A 24,236-nucleotide genomic window follows, 5' to 3' on the forward strand; every position below is an offset into this window, starting at 1 on the left:
TAGACAGAATTTATATTGTCAAAATGGCCATACTACCAAAAGTGCTATACAGATTCAATGCAATTTCAATTAAAATTCCAATGACAAAACTCATAGAAATAGAGAAAGCAATCATAAATTCATTTGGAAGAATAAGAGACCTAGAATAGCTAAAGCAACCCTGAGCAGGAAGCGTGATGCAGGAGGAATCACAATACCAGAACTTCAACTATACTACAGAGCAATAGTAACAAAAACAGTATGGTGTTGGCACCAAAACAGACAGGTAGATCAATGGTACAGAATAGAGGACACAGAGACAAATCCCCATAAATATAGTTATCTCATACTAGACAAAGGTGCCAAAACATACAATGGAGAAAAGATAGCCTTTTCAACATATGGTGCTGGGAAAACTGGAAATTCATATGCAGCAAAATGAAACTAAATCCCTATCTCCCACCCTGCACAAAACTCAACTCAAAATGGATCAAGGACCTTGGAGTCAGACCAGAGACCCTGCATCTTATAGAAGAAAAAGTAGGACCAAATCTTATCATGTCGGCTTAGGACCAGATTTCCTTAACATGACTCCCAAAGCACAAGAAATAAAAGCAGGAATTAATAATTGGGATAGATTCAAACTGAAGAGCTATTTGTCAGCAAAGGAAACAATCAACAATGTGAAGAGAGAGTGTACAGAGTGGGATAAAATCTTTGCCACACACCGTTCAGATAGAGCACTTATCTCCAGAACTGTTGATCCATTCTCTTCCATTCATAGTGGTCACTGAGTCACACACTGTGGCAGAAATCAGAGAGCTCACTCCTAGAGGTTTGCAACAGTGTAAGCCCTAATGCTGGAGACATAGATGGACTGAGCAAAGAATTGATCAAACTCAGCCCATGTAATCTAAGAATACTGATCTAAGATTACTGAAGTTGTCTTGAACCTAGTACAAAAGAAGTAGAGATACTAAAAAAGAAAAAAAAATAGAATTAGCATGTGATCAAGCAATCCTACTTCTGGGTATATATCAGTAAGAATTGAAAACAGGATTTCAAAGAGGCATTTGCACACCAGTGTTCATTGCAGCTTTATTCATAATAGTGATGAGGAGAAGGTAAACCAGATGTTCATCAACAGAAGAATAGATGAATAAAATCTGGTAAATACATGCAATTTAATATTATTCAGTCAAAATCCTGTCATATGCTACAAGATGGATGAACCTTGAAGACACACTGCTAAGTGAAATAAGCCAGTCACAGAAACAAACAAACCAACCAAATACTTTCTGTTTCCTTACAGAAAAGAAGAAACTTACAGAAGGTACCTAAATAGTCAAACTCAGAGAAACAGAATAGAATGATGGGGTCCAGGGGACAGTGGAGAGGGAAACGTGAATTATAATGGATATAGAATTTAAATTTTGCAAGATAAATAACTTCTGGAGGTCCATTGCACAACAATATGCATGAGGTAACAATTTTTTTAGTCTGATGCAATCTCATTTGTCTGTTTTTTTCAATGGTTGCCTGAGTTTTCAAGATAATATTCCAAAAATACTTGCCCAGAACAATGTCATGGAAATTTTACCCTATACTTTCTTCCAGGAGTTTTTAATTTTCAGATCTTACATGTATATGTTTAATCTACATTGGGTTTCTTTTGTGCAGGATGTAAGATAAGGATCTAATTTCAATCTTCTCTGTGTGGATAACCAGTTTTCTCAACACCGATACTGATCATTTCCTTTGGATATTAACTATCCTGTCATTTCCCCCATCATGTGTTTGTGACACTTTTGCTAAACTAATTGACCATAAATGTACAGGTTTACTTCTGGACTTTCTATCCTGCTCCATTGGTTGATGAGTCTGTTTTTATGCACATACCATGCGGATTTGATTAGGATCACTTTAGTATATTTTGAAGTCAGATTGTGTGATGTCATCAGTTTTATTTTTTTTTTACTCAAGATTGCTTTGGCTATTTGAGATCTTTGGTGGTTTCATATGAATTTAAAGATTGTTTATCCATTTCTGTGAAAAATTACATTGGAATATTGATTGCGATTGCATTTTGGATCAGTAAATCACTTTGGACATATGAACATTTTAACAGTTAATTGTCCCAATCCCTAAACAGAGGGCATCTTTTCCTTACTTGTGGTTTCTTCAATTTCTTTTTATCAGTGTTTTATAGTTTTCATGATACAAGACATTCATCTCCTTAATTAAATAAATACCTAAATACTTTATTTGATTTTGTTGTTGCATGAATGGTATGGCCTTCTTCTTTTTTAAAATTTGACACACAAAAATTGTGCTTATCTCTGGGGTACTATGTGACATTTTGATATATGTATACATTATGTAATGTTCCAACCAGGGCAAGTGTATCTCTCTCCTCAAATATTTTCTGTATAATAAAAACAATATCCTTTCTTTTAGCTATTTTTAAATACACAGTACATTTTTATTGTTTGTAAGCACACTACCCTGCAATGAACAGTGGAAAAGTCTTTTTTCTTATTTAACTATAACCTCATATTCACTAATCAAATTTCCCTTGCCCCCTACTCTCTTCAGCTTCTGGTAACTACTTCTATACTGTTAACTCCTATGAGATTAACTTCTTTTTATTCCACATCTGAGTGAGATCATGTAGTATTTTTTTCTGTGCCTGCCTATTTCACATAACAAAATGCTGTCCAGTTCCATTGATATTGTCATATTCAAGGATTTCACCCCATTTATGGTCTAATATTGTTTCATTGTATACATATGCTACTTTTTCTTAACCCATTTATGGTCTAATATTGTTTCATTGTATACATATGCTACTTTTTCTTAACCATTAATCAGTTGGTAGGCACTAAGGTTATCACTATTTCTTGGCTATTGCAAATTGTGCTATAACAAACATATAAGTGTAGATGTCTCTTCAATATACTGATCATTTCCTTTGGATATATCCAGTAGTACAATTGCTGAATCATATGGTAGTTCTATTTTTAATATGAGAAACATCTACACTGTTTACATAATGTCTGCACTAATGTACATCCCCAACAATGATGTACAAAGGTTGCCTTTTCTACACATACTTTCCAGCAATTGTTTTTGATAATAGCCAGTCTGGAATCTTATCCCAAAAAATCCTTGCCAGTTTCAATATCTTGAAGCTTTTCCCTTATGTTTTTTTTTTTTTCTAGTAGTTTCATAGATTCAGGTCTTACATTTAAGTCCTTAATCCATTTGTAGTTGATTTTTTTCTAACAGGTAAGAGAGAGGTGTCTGCAGGTGGATACCCAGTTCCCAGTTCCATTTATTGAATAGATTATCCTTTCCTCAATGTGCATTCTTAGCAGATTTGTCAAAAATCAGTTGATTATACATGTGTGGATTTACCTCTAGGCTCATTATTCTGTTGGATTAGTCTATCTGGGCTTATGCTAATGCCATGCTTTTTTTAAATTACTTTAGCTTCATTGTATATTTTGAAGCCAGGTAGTATAATGCCTCTTTGATCTTTTGCTCAAGATTGCTGTGACTCTTCAGATTTTGGGGGTTCCACATGAATTTTAGAATCATCTTACTAGTTCTATGAAGAATTTATTTGGTATTTTGATAGAGGTTGCACTGAATCTGTAGAATGTTTTGGGTAGTAAGGACATTTTAACAATATTGATTTTTCTAAATCCATTAATGATGGGAAGTCTTTCCATTTCATTCATGCTATTCATTAGTGTTTTACAGTTTTAGTGTAGAGATATTTCACTTCTGTGCTTATATTTGCTCTTAGGTATTCTATGGGTAGAATATTTTCTCAAATACAAGAATAATAAGTAGAGTAAAATTTTAAGCTCAATTTGTTCTCTAAGTTATCTCTTTATAAGTCATCATTTATTACTTCTTTTTGTAATCTTGATCTTGTCTCTTTTTGGTGTAGTTTCTTAAACACCTGGTGCTCCTGGTTGTCTATTCATATTTAACTCTGAAGCAATTGAAGGTGAGCTAAAATTTGTGGATAGAACTTGTTGACTTGAGGGTTATACTTTAGGGTAGGGTCTGTTACTCCTGAGTATTTGCTCATTTGCTGAAATAAAGATACAGTGGCTCAAACAAGGTAAAAACATATTTCTCTTTCACATCACACTCTAGAATAGGTGAACTGCCCAAAATGTAAATAGTTCTGCTCTGTGGAGCCGGTGGAGACCTTCCTATTTGGCCTCTCAAAACTAGTTTACAAGTTTGATGTTAAAATCTCAGTTCACAGGAAAGGAGACAGAAAACAGGGAGTACAAATAGCTTCTTTATAGAATCCATATCAATCTCTTCTAATTATTTGCCATCAGCTAGATGTTAGACCTTGTGGCCATACCAAGCTGAAGAACAGTAGGAAATGTATTCTTCCCTTTTGTGTGTTTAGACTTGATCCCTTACTCTGGTAGCAATATTTGTTGTTGTTTTTATTTTGTTTTTGTTTTTGTTTTTGTGATTTTTAGACTCTTGGGAAGAAGAGGAGATAGAGGGGTAGATTACGTTCTCCATCTCAATTCAGAAGCTTGATCATTATGTTCCTACATTCCTAGACAGAATATCTTGTTGACAGGAAGGAAGCTCTTTACTATAACTCATTGTTTTGGTTATCTTCCTTACCACTGGAACTTAAAGTCCTGACATGAAAATTTTACAGGTGGCTGGCTCCATTCCTGAACCAAGATGAGGTAGAACATCATGGTGGAAGGGTATGGCAGAGGAAAGCAGATCAGGACAGGATAATCAGGAAGCAGAGAGATAGCTCTCCTCAAGAAGGACAAATATATACCCTAAGACACCCCCGCAGGGACCCACCTCCTCTAGCCACACCCTACCTGCCTACAGTTGTCACCCAGTTAATCCCTATCAGGGTCTTAATACACTGATTAGGTCAAAGCTTCAGAACCCAATCATTTCCTCTCTCAACTTTCTTGCATTTTCTTACAGGTGAGTTTTGGGGAGATACCTCATATCTAACCCATAGCACCCATCGAGACTTGTTTTGTGAAATAAGGTAAAGAGGGAGTTATTTTATATATGAGTAGCTAAAAAGTATGGGGTAATCTCCTGAAAAAGAAAAGCTTTGAAAGGAATTGTGTGGGGTCTAGAGGATCTAGTACTAAAGCCCTGTTTAAAGAGTGTTCCCAAATTCAGTTCAGCATTCCAGTTAGTACAGGATCAGTGACCCCCAAAAATGTTCTCTGGGCATGATTGGAAACAAGTCCTAGCACTGAAATCTATGCTAGATTAACCAGGAGAGATGTCTCCCAAGAAAGGGCCAATTTTGCCAGGCTTGTGGTTCAAGATGTCATGATTCTCTTCCAAATGGTGACTTCACCTTTCTGGTGCTCTTAAATGTCACTTGCAACTCATTAGGATCAATGCCCTCCTGCGCTTTGAGATCTCGGGTGCCCAATCACTTTTCTGCCACCTTTTCTGCCTCCTACCAGCATCCCAGGACACCCTCAGGCTCTCAGGTAGCCACTTAGCAAGATGAAGGGAAAGTTCTCATAAATGTGCCTTGTGGCCACACTGGATCTAAGACAAAAGAAAGTAAATATAGTTCCCATGTGGGTTTTTGGTGAAAATACAGGGTAATTGAATTTTAACCCAAATATTCTGACTCAAGAAGCCTGTACTCTTGATCTATTTTGGATATTGTCTTCGAATAGTAAGTCTTCTAATCTAAGAAACAAATATCTCTCCATTCAAAATCTTATTTTGGCTAGGCACAACAGTGCACACCTGTAATCCCAGTGACTGAGAGTTCAAAGTCAACCTTAGAAACTTAGCAAGGCCCTAAGAAACATAGCAAGACCCTGCCTCAGAATAAAAAATTAAAGGGACTGGGGATGTGCATCAGTGGTTAGCACTCCTGGATTCAGTCCCTGGTAGCTTCCCCCAAAATCTTATTTTGTATTCTTCAAATAATTTTCGGCATTTCTTCATAAATGATTCATTTCTTTCTCTTTAATTTGGAGATCTTACTGAAACTTGCTAGGCTGTACTTATTTCTATTTATTTATTTCATAAGTTATCACCAAAAAATATGGAATAATTTCCTTCACTTTAATTTCTTGCTGGGCATGATCATAAAGAAAACTATTCTTTATACTAACTTTGTGTCTTATCCTATGCCATTGTTTAACAATCTTTTATAAGTTCCTGTAATATTTGATTGAGTCCTTTGAACTCTCTAGAAATATAATGATGTTCTCCCAGATTATGACGATTCTATTATTTGGTTCCCTAAACTTAAGTACCTGTAGAATGTGAAATAATAACAAGGATAATGGTAATCTCTTTCCAATTTCTGATTTTTAGAGTAATGGTTTTGGTTAATGTAACATTTGCAGTTCTTATATATATTCTTCTCATATCAAGAAAGTTTTCCTTTATTTCCCCTTACTTAGTGGCTTTATGGAGATGAACATTTAATTTGAAATTGTTCATTTTTGGTGTCTAGAGACACAATAAAATATTTCATCTTTTCTTTGTAATATAATACATAATTTTAGCATAGTTCCTAATATTGCCCCTCTTTAGGATTCTGTGCCTTCATAAAGCTTATGGTTTCTTTTGGTAGCAAACCAGAGTGCTGCATAGGTGAAGAAGGAGGGTCCCTTTGCCTCTATCAGCAGGATTAATGTTAGATCCCAGAAGTTTGTGTTCTAATGGCACTTCCACAATTTTCTCACCCCAACCCATAGCCTCATCATTTCTTATCTACCTTGGACTCCCTGGAACTTCTAGCTCCATGCTTTTTATCTCCCATTTACATCAGTTATTACCAAGAGCATAGGTCTCCATTCCATCTCTCACTCTTCCATGTTAACCTCAAAGAAGTTGTGTACATCTCCTTACATGGCCCCATCAGTGATCCCTCCTGCGTTATTCAGCTTTTCATTGCTGTGACCAAAATACCTGACAAGAACAACTTAAAGGAGGAAAAATTTATTTTGGGCTCACAGTTTCAGAGGTTTCAGTCCCTGGTCACCAATTCTATTGGTCTGGACCCAAGATAAGAGAGAGCATCATCATAGAAAGGCATGATGGAGGAAATCTACTCAGTTCTGGTGTTCCAGGAAAGCAACTCAACTCATGGCATCAGGGAAGCAGAGAAAGAGGCAGGGAAGGGCCACAAGGCAGAGGAACTCTGCCAGGACACACCTCCAGTGATCCACTCCTCCTGTAGCCATGGTCCACCTGCCTACAGTTACCACCCAGTCAGTTCCCACAAACTGGGATGAACTGATTAGGTTACAACTCTCACATCCAATCATTTCACCACAGGAGCTTTTGGGGAGGATACCATATAAAAATCATAACACCTCCTCAGCCCTGATATTCCATCATTATGCCATCTGGCCTCATGGATTATTATCAGTCAAACTCCAAATATTATTAGTCTTTTCTCCAAACATTCTTATCACTTCCTTACTCCAAATGAATTATGTCTCTCCTTTGAGCACACTGTTTCCCTTGCAGCTCTCAGAAAAGACATAATTTTTCTTGCAGCCCTTATGCTAGTAACTCTGGAAGAGAATTGGGTATCCTTATTCCCAATTGACACTTGTAGGTGAATCTCCCACCTCTGAAAAGCAACCAGCTATGAATTTCTTTACCAATGTATGCCAAATACAATTTACCCTTATATTAGTTATCTATTTATCCTCAACATATTTCCCATAATTTCTCAAAGGTTTAGGTCTTAGGTCATGGTCATGATTCCTTAATGTCATCACTCCTGGTAAGAAAAAAAAACCATGTTAATATATACCAGCTTGTCTTTCGTTACTATAGAAGAAATAGCCATACTTCTAGTAGCTATTCCTTTTACTCATGAATTAGGTCTCAATTTCTTGTCTACCAAAAACAAACAAATTCTACTAGTAGTTTTCACTTGTACAATACTAATTTTTTCCCTGATGGATCTATCTCATCAGAACTCAAACATGCTGTTAATTCTTTCATCTTAAATGAAAGAATTGTTAATTCTTAAAAAAACTGTTAAGTCTTTTGCAATTCTGTTGACCCATTTCTTCTCTCAGCTACCACTCTATTTCCCTCAACTTCAAAGGCCAAAGTTTTGAAGGATTAATCATCCAACTAAAAAGTTAAAGAGAAAAAAGGTGTGAGGGAAAAAAAACAGTGAAGAAAAAAACATTAAATAATACATGAGAAAAGAAAAAATTGAAAGGATCAATAAGCCAAATAGTTTCTTGGGAAGAGGAATAAAACTGAGAAATCCCTGGAAAGATTGATCAAGAGATTTTTTTTAAAGGTACAAAACCCCAATAAAATATTAAGGAAATGCAGCCACAGTTATAGTTGCTGCAGGTAATTATTTTGATCAACTGTTGATAAAGTTGGTGAAGTATAACAAATTCTTACAGGAAGTAGAACTAAAGCTGACCCAGGAGAAACAAAAATTTGAACTCCTAGAACTAGTAAAGATTTTTAACAAGCAATTAAAAATACCTAGACAGATTTAAAGACAAATTCTATAAAACAGTTAACAAAAAGATAGAAAATAATTCTAGAGATACATATATTCCCTTGTTTATAGCAGCACAATTCACAACATGGAACTATAACTTGGTGTCCATCAACAGATGAATGGTTTATGTTATTTGCAGGAAAATGGATAGAACTGAAGGACATCATAATCTGTAAAATAAGTCAGACTCAAAACAGGTATCTTATGTTTTGTCTCATATGTGGAAGCTACCGGAAAAACGGGAAAGTAAGAGATCTCATGAAAAGTGAGGCCATTATGGTAAAGAAATGGGATAAGAGACCAGGGATGGCAGCACAGGCCTCTAATCCTAGTAGTTTGGGAGGCTGAGGCAGGAGGATCACAAGTTCTAGTTAGCCTCAGCCACTTAGTGAGGCCCTGTCTCATATTAAAAGGACTGGGATGTTTAATTCTAGGAACAAAAAAGAAAAAAGAAAAGAGGGTAAGAAATAGGAAATAGAAGAGGGCACAGAAGTTACTGAGGGATGAAATTGATCAAATTATGTTATACGTATGTATGACTATGCCAGAGTAAAGCCCACTCTCTTATATAATTACTATGCACCAATAAAACTTAAAAAGAAAAGATAATTCATCATAGATATAATATTCTTTTTAAAATAATAAAAAAGAGGAATACTACCCAACTCACTACTCAGAAATTATAGCCATTCAAGGAAAATGCAAGAAAGGATAATCATACTGATGAACACAAAAACAAAATATGCAAACAAAATCTTGACAATTTTGGAATTCAGCAATGTATAAAATCATACTGTTGGAATCATCTCAATATTAAAAAGCTGCCTTATGATTATAAACTTTATAAAACTGCAATGCAAGTCTAATCAAAATCACAACAGATTTTATTTGTGGAATTTGACAGGCTAATTATATTTACATAGAAAGTCAAAAGTTCAAGAAAAACAAAGACACCTTTAAAGGATAAATTGTGTTATCATGTCTCATGAAATACTTATCTATGTTGATTATAAAGTAACAGTAATTAAGTCAGCATGGTATAATATAAGACAATCATAGTGAAATAAAATAGTCACATTTCCATATGAAAACTTGGTTTATGTCAGCATTACAGATCAGTAAAGTAGGATGGACTTCAATGAACAGTGTTGTGTTAATACCTGCATGTTAAAAATAAATTTGGACCTCTATTTCATGCCATATTTATGATCAATTCATACCATATTTATTACAAATTAATATATGGTGAGTGGAGAAGACAAATTTTTCAGGTACAGGAGACAGCCACCTGAATAGATAATTGATTTCTCTAATGTGGTTTCAAGTAAAAGATCATCATCTTAGACTACCTGGAAATGAGGACAAGACCTCAGGCTAGAGACACATTCATGTAGAGGACTGAGGAAAGAAAACGTAAGTATGGGAACTCAGACACAGGAAAACATAAAACTCAAGAAAAAATGAGAACTATAATGGTGGCCCATGGTCTTCAAATGGGATAATATTTGAGCACATTCGGTCTCAGATATCAATACTGTTTTCCATGCAACTTCAAGTATTCATAGAGAAGGTCTAGTTTCTCATTCCTGGCCACAAGTTTTCTTTCTAGTTTATGGAAATCACTTTGAAATTGTCTTAGTACACCTTTGGGCTCAGGTTGAAATATAGTCTTCTCTGTCATGTCCCAGGGGCAGAAAGAACAGATGCATTAGCTCCTAGTTCCAATGAACAGGAACCCAGAGTACAGCCCCTCACTGCAATGTCTTTTCTTCAGTTCTCCATACCCCTGGAGTTCCAAAAAGCCCTTCTCACCATGTCTGGCTGACACCAGCCCAGTTGCCACACAAATAACATCTGAAGACAGGACTGCTGGACATTGGGTAGTGACCCATCGCAGTGGCCATTGTTACATCTTCCTTGGTAGTGGGTGGGGCATCCAATTAGGAATCCAGAAAAACCAGTCTGGCTTGTGAGGCAGGGGTCTGGTGGGCAGGAGGGAGAGAAGAATCTGGAATTACTCAGGGTCTCTGAACTTCAGGAACCCAAGCTCCAGTTTTCCCTTTTAAGCATCTGCCAGTCTAGGCACTTGGTTGCATCCAACCAAACCTCAGGGACCATGCTTTCAGTTGTCCATACCTGACTATAATTGATGGATGTGTATTGGGCAGTGCATGTGAAAATGCACATGGTAAGGAAATGACAGTTGAGGCCAAGACTGAAAAGAGGCAGGGAAACCTAAGAGAAGAAAGAACAAAATTTAGAAACACAGTCCCAGAGGGAAGAAGGAAATACAGACTGGATAGCCGTATGTTAGAATTAGTGTGTGTTCACTCACTCATTTATACATTCATTCAAAAATCATGGAACTATATACACCAGCCACTGTCAAATCATTGGGTCTACACTGGTAGGAACAATAGATCAACATCCCTGTACTCTTACAGCTTATATCCTAAAATGGAAGGAAAATAACAATAGCAAAATAAAATGATTAATGTTAGACAGTGGTAAGACTAGAAGTAAAACAGGAAAAGGGCACATGAAAATTCAGGGAGGGTTTTTCATAATTTAGTTAAGATATCATGGTAAGACTAGTTGACAAACATCTGTGAAGCTGGGAGTTCTATGGTCCAGAGCACAGGCTGTAGAATAATCCCTGGTTACCAGTCCTGGCTGTGCTGCTGACCAGTTGCATCAGTTGGACCAATTGCTTACCTTCATTGAACCTTAATATTTTTCTCTTAGAATGGAAATATTGAAAATAATGATAATAATTACCTTATTAGTGAGGTAATTATAGAAATCCCCTCAGTACCTAGTAACTTATTGCTCCTATGTAACGATTTGGAGAGTAAGGAGGTAGAAGAGGTTCCCTGGTGAAATATCTCCTTTATAAAGTGGTTAAAAGTGAGCAGGATAAAGATAGACAAACCTTTAGACAAAATGGGAAAACGCTTGAAAAGTCTCTTCACAGAAGAGCATATCCATGTGGGTATTAATTCTATGAAAAGGTATTCAGCTCCAAAAGTCATTGGGGCAATACAAATTAATTATAAAATGTAATAGCACTACACACCCACTGATATGGCTAAAGAGGATATAATAGAATTCTTTGTGATACACTTAAGAGAAAATGAAATGGGTATAACTCATCCTATGGCAGAAGGAATGAATATTGGTACAATTGCTTCAAAAATTGTCACAAACTCTTTAAAACAAAACATGCGTGTACTCCATGATTCATTCATCTCTTTCCTAGGTATGCAGAAACCAAAACCCACTCAGAACTGTTCATAGCAGCACTAATATTAATAGCCACAAACTAGAAACAACCATAATTTTTAACAGTAGCACAAATGAAAAATAAGTTGTACCAAATTCACATAATAGAACATTAAACAGGAGTGAAAAAGAAAGAAGTCTATGCTATACGAAACAGCATGCACAATTCTCAGATTGTTCAGAGAATAAAGTCAGGTGAGTTCGAGCTTGTATTTCCAATTATGTGAAGTTAAAGACAAATCAAACCAACATGCATTGTTAAGAGTCAGGATGGTAATTACCTCTGGCTGGGTATGACAGGAGGAGATGTTGAGAGAACTGGTAAAGTTCTGACTGTTTATCCAAGTGGTAATTATCCACATGGGCCATCTTAGTAAGAATTCTTAAGTTGTCTTCCTATGATTTATGTATTTCTTATCTTGATCTATTTTATTTCAATAAAATTCCCATCTCCCTAAATGTGGTCAACAACACAAAAGCAATGCCCTCTTATTTCCAGGCAGTGCTTATAGATGGCTGTATAATATTGCTAGAAAAAGAGAAGTTATTGTCTCACTTCAGACACAGGAGGTAACTCAAATATCACCTAACCCACTACACTCCATTTACAGGCGAGTATCTGAAATTTAGTGTCATTTTTTATTTTATTTTATGTTTTAGGTACTGGAGATTGAACCCAAGGGTGCTTTACCACCGCGCTATGTCCTCAGTTCTTTTTCTTTTGTATTTGAGACAGAGTTTTGCAAAATTTCTGAGGCTAGCCTCAAACTTGTCATCCTCCTGACTCAGCCTCCTAAGTTTTTGGGATTACAGGTGTGGGACACAATGCCCTACTATTTTCATTGTCATTCAGGTGTGATGATACCAACAGGCCAAGAGACAACTGACTCTGAGAAGATGGTTTTTTTATACTTACAGATCCCAAAGAATGTTACTTGCCATAATTTAGGGAGCCACACAAGGAAGTACAAGAGTCTGTCAGGGAACAGAGGGAGTAGAGGCAACTGGAAAAAGGAGCCTCTGTTATGGTTTTCACAATAAGGAATGGGCAAGATAGAGTAGGTAGGTCTAGGACTGGGCTGCTTTGGATAACTCAGTCACATTAGAGGTGCAGTGGCTGTCCCCACCTGTCTGAAAATGCCTCTGGAATGATGACCTCAGAATTGTGGCCTGGAGTGTGAGAGCTCCTAAATGGACGTGGTTAGGGGTGTGGGCTCTGGGGTGGTTGGTTAGCACAGGAAAGACATGCATACAGAGAATTAGTTAGCCCTAGGAGAGGCAGCACCTTCAGGGTCAGCAAGTCCCCAATGTGTCAAAGTATCAAAATTACAGAATAAAAAGATTAGCATGGTGAGTCAGGGTCAAAAACTTAATGACCAGCACAAAGTGATCTACTGTATGTCAGGGGCTCCATGCTCCTGTTCCATGTTGACCATACTGGGGAGGTGGTACCTGTGAGGTGGAGCATATGATCAAACAACTCACAATATACAGCCTACACATTTCAGCATTCTCACACATTTCATTCGCATTACAAAAGTTCTGTCAGGTAATTTGTGTAAAGGGGATGAAAACAGTATGTGCATTTTAGCGATAAAGAAACCAAAAATCAAAGAGGAAGAGATTAAATAAATTATTAAAGATTGCATAACTAGGAAGAGGAAGAGACAGAAAGCAAGTACTTTAAAATTAGTTTAGCACATAGCCTTTAACTAATGAGGTAAAGAGAACACTGAAAGATAAGGGAGAATAGTGGGGGAGCCAAAGGTTAAAGAATATATCTAAGTGTGTACTGCAAAGCCTCTATATGTCATGGAAAAAAGATAACCAGGAAAAGGAAGAAGGATCTCGATCCAAGAGAGGTGGACAAATTGGCAAAGGAAACCTGAGTCCCAAGGATCAGGTCATGGAGTCAGATTTGAGTCAAAGCACATATGGTACTGAGGTTGCATCTGGAATACCCTTACACTCTGGCAAGTGTGCAGTATGCCTGGGCCTCTGTTCATGATGGATAGTCCCAGGCAGGAAGAGAAGGGAGGGAAAGCCAGTGGGAGGGTCCTTATAAGTTTTGGTGTGAAACTTTTCCTGTATATAACTTCAGGCTGGAAAACAGGGGACCATGAAGACAGAACATGAGCCCCAGCATGAAATGGACAGATCCCTTCATTGGCTCTGGCCTGATTGATTACCAGGACATGGCAGGTTATGGGTATCTGTGACTGGGGTGGTGCCAGGAGTAGGGTTGATGACCAGTGTCTCTGAGAAGACAATCCTGGGAATCTAAAATTGTTTTGAGTCTTAGCAGGCTGTTTGGAGGGAGAGGTGTAACAAGAAGTTGGGATTATGCCCCAGAAGGGAAGAATTGGAAAGAGGCTCTGGCAGAGTCTCCAAGAAGCTCCTGTTTCTGAGATGAATCTTACCTCTATCCTGGGCCTGGCACAACCCCGCCTCCATGATCTGACAGCAAGCCTGCAGCTCAGGATCCCCCCGCACAACATCATCCCTCTGGTAGAAGAGGTGGATGATCCCCTACATGTACCTGCCCAGAGAAGGGAGCTGAGCTCTCTGATGGCAGAAGTCTCCAGGCTCTGAACACTACTTCCCTAATCTGGCCTCTGCCCAGTTGACTATACCTGAGTCAGGTCCTAGTAGGCTTGTTTTTGAACATTCCCCAGGTTTATGACACAACTGTGTAAAGGAAGTTGTAAGTCAATGGTTCCAGGAATTCCCTACACTGTACAAGGTTGCTAGTCACTCTTCTTAACATAATCCTGATGCCACCCGAACCTGTGGTTCACCCACTCACAGCTCTCCTCACCTCCATTACCTGCCTCTCTCCTATCCCCTTTGCTTGCAGACTCCACCCACTTTCTTCTCACTCTTCTTCATCTCTCCCTTGGATTCAGTTCTTTGTTTTTCCTCCATGATGACCCCGCTCTCCTTCTCCCTCCCTCACAGTTCTTAGCTACTTCTCACCCACCAGGCAATGATCTCCCAGAGCTGTAAGGCAACATGAGCATAGAGAGAACTTGGGATTACCAGCAGGCCCTATTCATCCAGGTCATCAGGAGGACAGAAGGAGCAATAGGTCAGCTGAGTCATTGCCCACCGGACCAAATCTATATGACCACCTCCACCTGTGCTCATTGCCTAGGATGACAGAGACAACAGGGATTGAGGAACAGAATAGTCAGTTATTACATAAGGGATTCAGAAATGTGTTGTTCATATTTACAGTCATCTATATGTACATTTGCACAGATTGGTCTGGGATCTCGTGAATGGCAAGAAGTCATAGAGGGATCGATGATCAGGTGGTCCCAAGTTCATTTTTCTCTTTACCTTTGCAAATATTCCTTCATCTGAGTCAAATCAATCCAGCCCCGGTGTTCATTTCCATAGTGTCATGGACATGAGGTGCCAGGAGCTGGGGTGGAGGAGATTGGAGGGGTGGTTAATGCACACCATGCTTGGCTCCTTTCTTGTGAGGTCTGGCACTTAAGTGTACTTAAATAATTCAAGTGAGACAGAGCATGGTGACCTGCTCTCCTCCTGATGCTTTTGTCCCTCCTACTATCTTGATAGTCTGGTCTCCTGCTTCTCTAACCACTCATTCTCATATCCTCCAACTTCCATGACAGTTGGCCTTTGGAGCCACACTGAGTGGGGTTTCAGTCGACACTTTAGTACTCACCTTGAAACATGAGCAACATAATGAACCCTCTGTCAATCTCTTCATGGGTTACCAGGGGCGTGACAGGGTGTCTTATCTCAGGTGCTGCAGTGCTGCTTCCATATGTGAGTGAGCAGCAGGTTTGGAACACTGCCTGGCACACATAAGTCCTTGAGATCATTGCCTTTATTATATTCACCTTGATCATAGTTGCCTTTTAATGAATCTGCCCCTTAACTTTTGGAATAATTGTGAACTTCTCTACCCTTCACATCATAATACCTTAAATGAACCTGTGCTCATTTCAAAAACCACACCTCCAACTACTCATCATTTTCCTTTTTTTTTTTCCTCTTAAGTTCTGATCCATCAGTAAGAATTAGAGATACCACATCAAGCTACCCGTTTAAACCATCAAATCTGTCCCCGATCCTATTTAGGCACTATATGTCTCTTCATGAAGGCCACCTGTCCTTGACATGTCCTTATTTTTATGCTAAGTGGATATTTCCTCATTAAAACCTGATTGATAAATCAGATTCACACAGTTTGTGGTATTTGGGTTGCTTGATGCTGGACCAAGGGAAAGATTGATGTGATACTCCTGGTGTTAAGGCATCAAGGCCCCTCATACTGTTCTTTTCAGGAAATTCATGGAGGGATGTTGGCATCACAGAAAACATAAGACCTCCAAAATAATGGAATAAAGAACCCAAATCAGAGTCCCTAACAGTAATGTGGAGGAGGCTGTTAATTAATTATGATAACCAAAAGAACAGAACAAAATCATCACTTTTCTGATGCCACATTTTATCATTTAATGCCTTAACAACCCCAACCCCAACCCTAACCCTGTTATCTCCATTTAGAGAAGAGGACCCCAAAGCACACATCTGAGTAAGTACTGAGGTCAAAATTCAGTACTCAGATGCTGGCAATCTGAATGCAAAGCCTGTCCATAAGACCTTTAATGACACTTCTGGTGGGTCCTGATAACAATGCACCTGTTTGCCACGGGATGAGGTTGTGATACTGCCAGTAGGAATATATGGAGGGGACCAACCTAGTAAACAGGGATTTTAAAGCATAAAAATGTATTTAAATAATTCTAGTTAAACAGAACATGCTGATATAAATGGTGTAAGAATGTCAAATATAAGATCCTATGAACTCTATTAGTAATTACTTTACCTTTGTAACCCTAGAAACAAAAATGACTACAGCCAAGATTAGAGTTGGGGTGGGAACTCCCAGCAGCATTAAAATTCAGTTTTTTGTTTGTTTTTGTACTGGGGATTGAACCTGGGTGCTTCATCACTGAGTTATATCCCCAGTCCTTTAATTTCTAGTTTGAGAGAGGGTCTGTACCTGGTCTTGAACTTGTGATCCTCCTGCTCCAGCCCTAAGTCACAGGTCTTATAAGCATGTCTCTCTCCTGAAACCACCCTGCAAATGCAACTCTTCATCCACCTCACTCTTGGGCAGGTTAAAGTGTCCTGTCAGACTCTGTTCTCCTTCTGTTCTCTTTGAATGTTTGCACTTTGATCTTCTGCTTATCTGACTACCTCAGTTATTGTGGAACATCTCCATCAATACTCTAGTACCACTCTTTCTGTGTCTTTCTAATTTCAGAAATTGTTATCTCCACTTCCACACAAATGATAAATTTCCTAAGGCAGAAGCACCACTTTGCTTTAACAAATTATATTCCTACTCTATTCCTCACCCATTGCCAGAGAATTTCAGAGAACTTACAATATGTGCTTAATTAATGTGAAGTATTTAACTTCATAGGGCAGATGAGATATCTCTGTATTAGTTCTAAACTCATGTATATCTAAAATTATCCGAAAATAAAGAGAATTTAAGTTGGGCATGGTGACACACACATGTAATCCCAATGGCTTAGGAGGCTGAGGCAGGAGGATCATGAGTTCAAAGCCAACCCCAGCAACAGCAAGGCACTAAGCAACTCGGTGAGATCCTGTCTCTAAATAAAATACAAAATGGGTCTGGAGATGTGGCTCGGTGGTCATGTGCCTCTGAGTTCAATCCCTGGTACCCACATTTAAAAAAAAAAAAGAATTTAATCATTAAAATAAAATAAAGGGCAAGTTCTTGCAATAGTTATGTCTTTTTTCTCCTCCTCTTTTCGTAGGACACTATGAAGACTGTGCTATGACACCATATGTATGCTTTTCGAGTGCAAACCATATATGTCATTGTCTCATCTTGAAGACTTAGTCTTTTAATTCCCACATATCTTTTTGTCTGTTTGTTTGTTTTGTTCCTGTTATTTTCTCTCTCTCTGAGGTAAAAGATGGCACCTGGAGGGTAGAAACTGTACCTGGAAGACAGGGTACAGTCTGGGAGGCACCTCATGTGGCAACTGCAATGACCTCACCCAGCAGGTGAGTTTTCAGCAAATGATATTAGAGCTCATTCATTTGAAAATCTGAATTTTGGACCCAAGGCATGGCCAGGAGCCAGGTAAGTGGATGATCAGAGGGCAGGAACAGTGGGGTGGGAGCTGGAGGTGGGAGTCCGGAGCTAGAAGGAAAAGGAATCCACCATTCAATAACCATTTGTCACATGCAAGACACCATGTTCAGTATTCTTATGAAAACAGAAATGACCAAAGTCAAGCAATTGCCCCTGAGGAAGTTAAAACCAAGGAGGAGGAATTAGGATAGATCCACACTGCATGTCACTAAATATGGCACCTTGTAAGTGTCATGACATTTTGTGTGAATGCAAGTGAAATGGAAGCAGGGAATCTGGTGTGGAGGTCCTAACAGTGGTTTGTGGGAAACGGGATGGGTGTCTGAGCTTGGGTGGTAGTGTAAGGCCCCCAAAAAGGAAACCCCAACTCTGTCCCATGGATGGACGGCAACCCCAATCAACCGCAGGAGGCGTCACTTGATGCAAACCGCAAGAGGTATTTATTCCAGCACGCTGGGACCCAACTCCAGGAGTCGAGTCCCTAGCAAAAAATCTTGTAGGTTTATAAAGGCAGAAACCACACATCGGGAGGGGTCACACATGAAAGGGGGAAAACGGGGAACAAAGCTGCCAGGAAATTTCAAAGGGGGTCTGGGTTTGCTGACAACATGTTTCACAATGTTTTACAACAGGGTGTAGATTCTGGTCAATAGTTTCTGGTAATCCTACTGTTTGAGCACTATCTGGCTATCAGGCTCAGTTTACTCTTTTACTCTCTGTTTGGGGCTGTTTCCTGGAACAGCTTTAAGGGCTTTGTTCCCATTACTGGGAGGGAAACCTTAGGGAGTTGAGATAAAACAGACAGCTTAAAAAAATGTCCATTCTTTCAGTAGAATGGAAAAAAGAAGCTGAGAGAGAGAAATTGACAGTAAGTATCAATGACTATGCAAATAGGAGTGAAAATATTAAGGGAGAAAAGATGTTTAAGAAAAAAGGGATGGTCACTGGATTCAAAGATCAAGAGATTAAGTAACTTTAGAATGAAAACCAAGACCATTGTGATTCTCAGACAGATACCCCCAGGTGAGTAGTGACCAATCTGAAAACTAGAAAGGAGAGATTAGATATGAAAAGAGTTCTCATGGAATGAGGTTGGGGTGGAGATGGAAAGAAAGCAGGAGCCAGGGTTCTCTGTCCTTGGGCAGCAGGTAAGATGAACAGAGAACAGTGTTAGGAGTGAGAAGTTCAGGGTACCTCACCTGGATGACGACAGGTAGCAGCTTCCCGTTGGGTTCCATCTTCAGCGTGACAACCGGAGCTGCCAGGTACTGCTTCTCTCCTTGGATCTCACTGGTTGGAATTCCACTAAGCACGATGAAGTCAGCCTCAAACAGGGAACCATTCTGGGGAAAGGAGAAACATATATGTGAGTAGGACTGGAAGTCTGCCCCTGCAGTGTGAGGGAAAAAGAAAGAAATATAAAGACATTCCATTATCTTACATCATTATTGAAACCTTAGTAGCAGAACCAGAGGAAGCATCAAGAATACTTAGTCCAAATCATCTCATTTTACTGTGAGGCAAAAGCCACAGTGAGAGAAGGCTCCCCAGGAACAGACCCTTCATTGTGCAGAGGTGGTTTTGGACCATACCTGTCCAATCTACTGTGCTCCCCTGACACACTAAGTTCGCCTTTGTCCACATACCCAGGACCTGTTTCCCTTCATGTCCCAAACACCTGCTATCTGCATTTGACTCTCACCAGTGTCAAATGTTTTTCCCTATATATTTTATCCTCTCTAGATTTTCTAGCACATCCCTGTGCACCAAGGACAGCAGGTTAAGATAGTGCTCCTCCCTCTGACACACATTTGGTTTCTCAACTTCACTACCTCTCTGGGCCACAGTGCCGAGATAACAACTGAGTATGGGATGATGTACCCGGAGTTCTTTCTCCAACTGGGCACCAAGCTCCTCTGTCCCTGGGGGAAGCACCAGCCTGGAGGGCAGAGAGATAGAGCATCTCAGCAGCATGGGGTTGGCACCATTGAGGAACTGGTAGCCAAAAAGTTCATCCTCTTGCCAGCACTTATGAACCTTCTCTGTGGGGTGGTGATGGAGCATGGGAGGAAGGATAGTTACCTGGATATTCCTCTCTTGCAGGTTCTATTCCAGGAATTCAGGCATATGATCATACCCTGCCCAGCCCTCAGGTTTCCATCTTCAGGCCTCTCTGAGATGATGAGTTGTAATTCCTTCTCATCTGGTAAGAAGATATGGGGGACTCTCAAGTGCAATGGATGAGTTAGGAAAAGAAAAGACCTCAAGTGTCATGGAGGTCTAGGGGAACCACTGACCAGCCAGGGTGCTCTTCTGGCCCCAAAATATCTGATCAAAATCTTCCAGGCAGGTTCAGGGTGTCAGCAGAGTGTAAACACATTTGACAGCCACCTCCAGAGCCCTAGGACAGCATCAGAGGAAACAGTCAACTGACCAAATCCCTCCTGATTTGGGATCCACTAGACCCCACTCCATTTCACCTTCTCCTCATGCTGTCTTTGCTGTCCATTCATAGTCCAGCCTCTTCCCCTCATGGAATCTCAAGTCTGGGGACAGATCATTCTCTGTGTCTGCAGCCATTTTCAGGGGTAACCCTTCCTTCCAGATACTCCAACTAGCAGATGGGGAAGATTTAGGGAAGAAATAGGGTCACAAATAGAACAAGAGCTAGGAAGATATGGGAAAATTGGGGGCATGTGTATAAGCGTGGCTGTTCACTGGTAGGTCTGCTGGCTTTCCTCCAGTTCCTTTTCTCTATGCTTCTGGAAAAAGTCCAAGACATCATCTCCTGCCAGGCGAGCTAGGGAGATGATAAACCACACAACTTTGTCCAGAATAGTGCCATTCTTGGTTTGTTCTCATCTCCGTTCTTGATTCTATTGCAACATACTCTTGACTTTTTCTTTGGCCCTTCTCCTGATTTATCTCTGACATAATTTATCCAGGTTTTGTTCCCCCAATCTCAGTGAAATTTTTCCTAAAGCAAATATCCCATGATTACCACAATGTCTTGTTCTTTAATTCATATTCTCCTACCAAAACCTATTTATTATTTTCAATGAATCCTGTACTCAATCTCCTGTCTTGTCCACACCTACATGTCCTACAGTATCACATATTACCTCAGTTCATTTCACCTGTCCTGGCCTTCCCCTGTCCACACCTTCCCCTGTCTTCCAAATGACATACTTCATGTTAGCTCTACTTCTATAACCTACCCTTCTCCATCACCACCCACATATGTTCCTAATGACAAGAATTTCAGTCATATTACCTTCAAGCTCTTATCTTACCTATGAGAACAAAACGTCCCAAAAATTTACCAGACTCACCATCCTGTAGTTTATAAAACCTAACTTGTTTCTGTTCTCACATGTACTTATCTTGACTTGCCCTCAGAAGCACTTATTTCATGTTTCCATTCTTACCATGTCCATATTCCTAATTGTGTCCCTATCTTTCTTCACCTTTTGTTCCATAGTAACAATTTCAGCATTTGCGGTCCTCATTCATCCCCACCTTCTGCTGTTATCTCCGCTCATCACAGTTGTATTCCCTGTTATCCCACCCAAACCAGCTCTCCAACTTTGTTGTCATTTGGTTCCATAACTGTCTCCTGATCACAAGTTGCTGTTCTCCTCTGTTTCATGGGTCCCTTACCTGCTGCTGCCCTAACGTAGAGATATCCTCTACTCTTACATTGCTTTTCTGTTTTCCTTCATTGCTGCATCTCCCACTCTTTATCCTCACCTTTGTGGAAGACAGAATCTCCAGATCACTTGTCTCTCTCCAGCCTCTCTGGCAGCATCACTTATTCTGGGTAAAACTTTGGTATTTCATAACTTCTTCCGGTTTCATCTAGTGCATCCCAGAATCCCTACAATTCACTTTCTGTAAGCATCACCGACCTTTCTCAATCCCATCTTGCCCTGCCGCCGCCCTCAGCACTTCCTGAGGAGGCCTTGCTACCACTTCCCCAACGATGCCAGCTCACTAGTGCCCTTGGGCAGGCTCAGGACGCCTGTGGTAGCACGGAAACGTGGTCTCTATGCCGGTTCAGGGACTGTGCACTATGATGCACTTGCAGAATCACGCGCTGTCCACCAGTGGGTACTGTTTGTGCAGCTTCCCAAACTGCTGCAGCCCTAGATCCGCTGGAAGGTCAGAACAACCTCCTCCTCCTGTGGGAACCCAACCAGCCAGACTTAGTACAAGGGACCGACCCCGAGAGGCCGTTTTGAGCGCTAAGGCAACCGTTTGTGAAACCTCAGTTTATCCGGGACTCGGAAGACAGCATCGCCTCCCTCCCTCCCCTACACGACCTGCCCCAGGGGTTTCGGTTACACCCCATTTCAGCACGAGCAAGCAGGGGTATAAGTGCGCTGCCAGCAGTGACTTGAACTGAGGATGGAGCATCATCATTCACTGAGCTGTCACCAGAATCATGTTTGGAGTATCTTCATGGCTGACAACTGGTGGTGTAGTTACACTGACTCTGGGGCCATTTGGAGGAGTTGGAGGCCACCAGGACCAGGGTCACAGAAAAGAAGGAGGTTAAACCTAACCTAGAATTCTGACACTACCCACCCCTTCACAAACCCTCTTTCTCCCTATGCTGTCCCAGCTTTCAAGCTGTAACTAGCCCCCAGACTCCTGCTGCTAGCCCTCCTTGCTCTGAGATCCTAGCCTAGCTGGTGGCTGGTATCCCAGCTCCCACCTGCTGACCTTGCCCCACCTGGGTCACAGCTGTAGCTCCAGCCCGCCTCCTCGTGTGCCCCCACCAGCCACAGCTGCAGGTGGTTGTGCTACCTTGAGAATATCCACGCCCCTGTGGCTTTGCAGATGCAGTAGCAGCCCATGGAGTCCCTGGCCTGCTGCCCCAGGAATAGCTTGCCCTTGAACAGTCTTTGGGAAAGGCCAAGGGGGCCTGTTTTCAATGTGTTGCCTGTAGGACCAGTTCCCAGCTTAATAAAGCAGGATTTTGCGTGTCTGCCCACTGTAGGATTGGGGCGTTTCAGGTCCCTAGCCCAGACAGGCAATTATTTCTTTGTGGTGGTGGGAATGGAGGCTACTCTGTTTGGAAAAGAGGGAGTTTGAGAATGGTAAAGGGCCAAGTGAGGGCGAGTGGGGATAGGGTGAATCCATTGGAGTTTTTCTCCAGGTCTCTCTTCTTCCCCTCCTGTTTTGACACTGAGTAGCATAGGTGAGCATTTTCTGAAAGGATCATGGGTGCCAATGACTGTTCTTTACAGCCTTACCTCGTGCCCCTATCAACTGTACCCACCTTCCTTTCTCTACCAGGTCTGCCTGCCGCAGGGCGTTGGGATTGGCCTTGTTGGTAGGGGAAGGCTCCTTTTGAGGGACAATGAAGAGTTCAGGGGGAAATGATAGTTTTCACTGTAATATGATTTTATATGTTGATCCACTTAGAAAGTAGATGATTTCTTATTTTCTCCTTGTATTTTCTATCCTTGATACCCACCCTAAGAAAAGTCATTAATGTCAGTAGTCCTTTTTGACTCTTTATTTCCACTTCTTCCTGTTCATAGAATTATTAATATGTTGTTTTGATGATTTATCCCATAAACAAATGTCACATTAAATTTTTTTTCTTGGAACTTGTTTTTCATAGGACATGATACAAAAACAATCCTTGATGGGCAATAACTCCATGACGAAAATATTCAGATCATTAGGTAGGTTATAATTGTTCTTTTCACTAACTTTTAGGATTTTCTTGATGGACCTTTATGATGTTATTAGTAGTTATAACCATGATGAAATCTTTAAAGCACTCTGTGTGTGTGTGTGTGTGTCCATGCACACACACATATATTTACACGTATATATTCTATACACATATATGCAGAGCTCTTATATTATAGGTTCTCAAAAATGGGATTACTGAGTAATATGATAGTCATACATTTTATTATAAATTTGTTTCCCAAAAAGGTTATAACACAGTATCAAAATGTTCTTTCCTAGCATCTTCATCAACACAAGGATTTATTACTTTTTAATTTTTACCAAGATTGTGGGTACAAAGTGTGAACAATTGGGTGGGTGGAAGGGGCTGAGTACATACTGATAAATGAATGGGTTCACTAATGTGTTAGCCCATTACCAGTTGGAAGAGGCTGACAAAAGACACAAGGCTCTTGGTTCACAGAAGCGGGATTTAATTATTTACAGAAAAGTAATGCCAAATGCTTCATGTTCACATCAGCTCCTCCTGCCTGCAAGTTCCCT

General features: G+C 40.1%; 1 long non-coding RNA gene and 1 pseudogene across 2 annotated transcripts in view; one reads left to right on the top strand and one right to left on the bottom strand.

Annotated features, from left to right (window-relative positions):
- The window catches only part of LOC306656245, a 528,984-nt gene extending 504,915 nt beyond the window's left edge, over nt 1-24,069 (top strand). The window contains exon 7 of the long non-coding RNA XR_013762451.1: nt 23,940-24,069. This is a non-coding gene — a long non-coding RNA (uncharacterized lncRNA). The remainder of the gene's footprint in view (nt 1-23,939) is intronic.
- On the bottom strand, nt 14,858-21,212 carry LOC306657698 (polyunsaturated fatty acid lipoxygenase ALOX12-like; annotated as a pseudogene). Its single transcript has 8 exons — nt 21,203-21,212; nt 20,703-20,784; nt 20,476-20,598; nt 20,282-20,385; nt 19,866-20,026; nt 19,179-19,327; nt 17,830-18,032; nt 14,858-14,959 (listed from the first exon to the last, which is right to left on the bottom strand). The product of its transcript is annotated as a polyunsaturated fatty acid lipoxygenase ALOX12-like (transcript).
- Nucleotides 24,070-24,236: the final 167 nt, after the last annotated feature.

The sequence above is a fragment of the Sciurus vulgaris genome (genome assembly GCF_902686455.1).
Source record: "Sciurus vulgaris genome assembly, chromosome: 3".
NCBI lineage: Eukaryota > Metazoa > Chordata > Mammalia > Rodentia > Sciuridae > Sciurus > Sciurus vulgaris.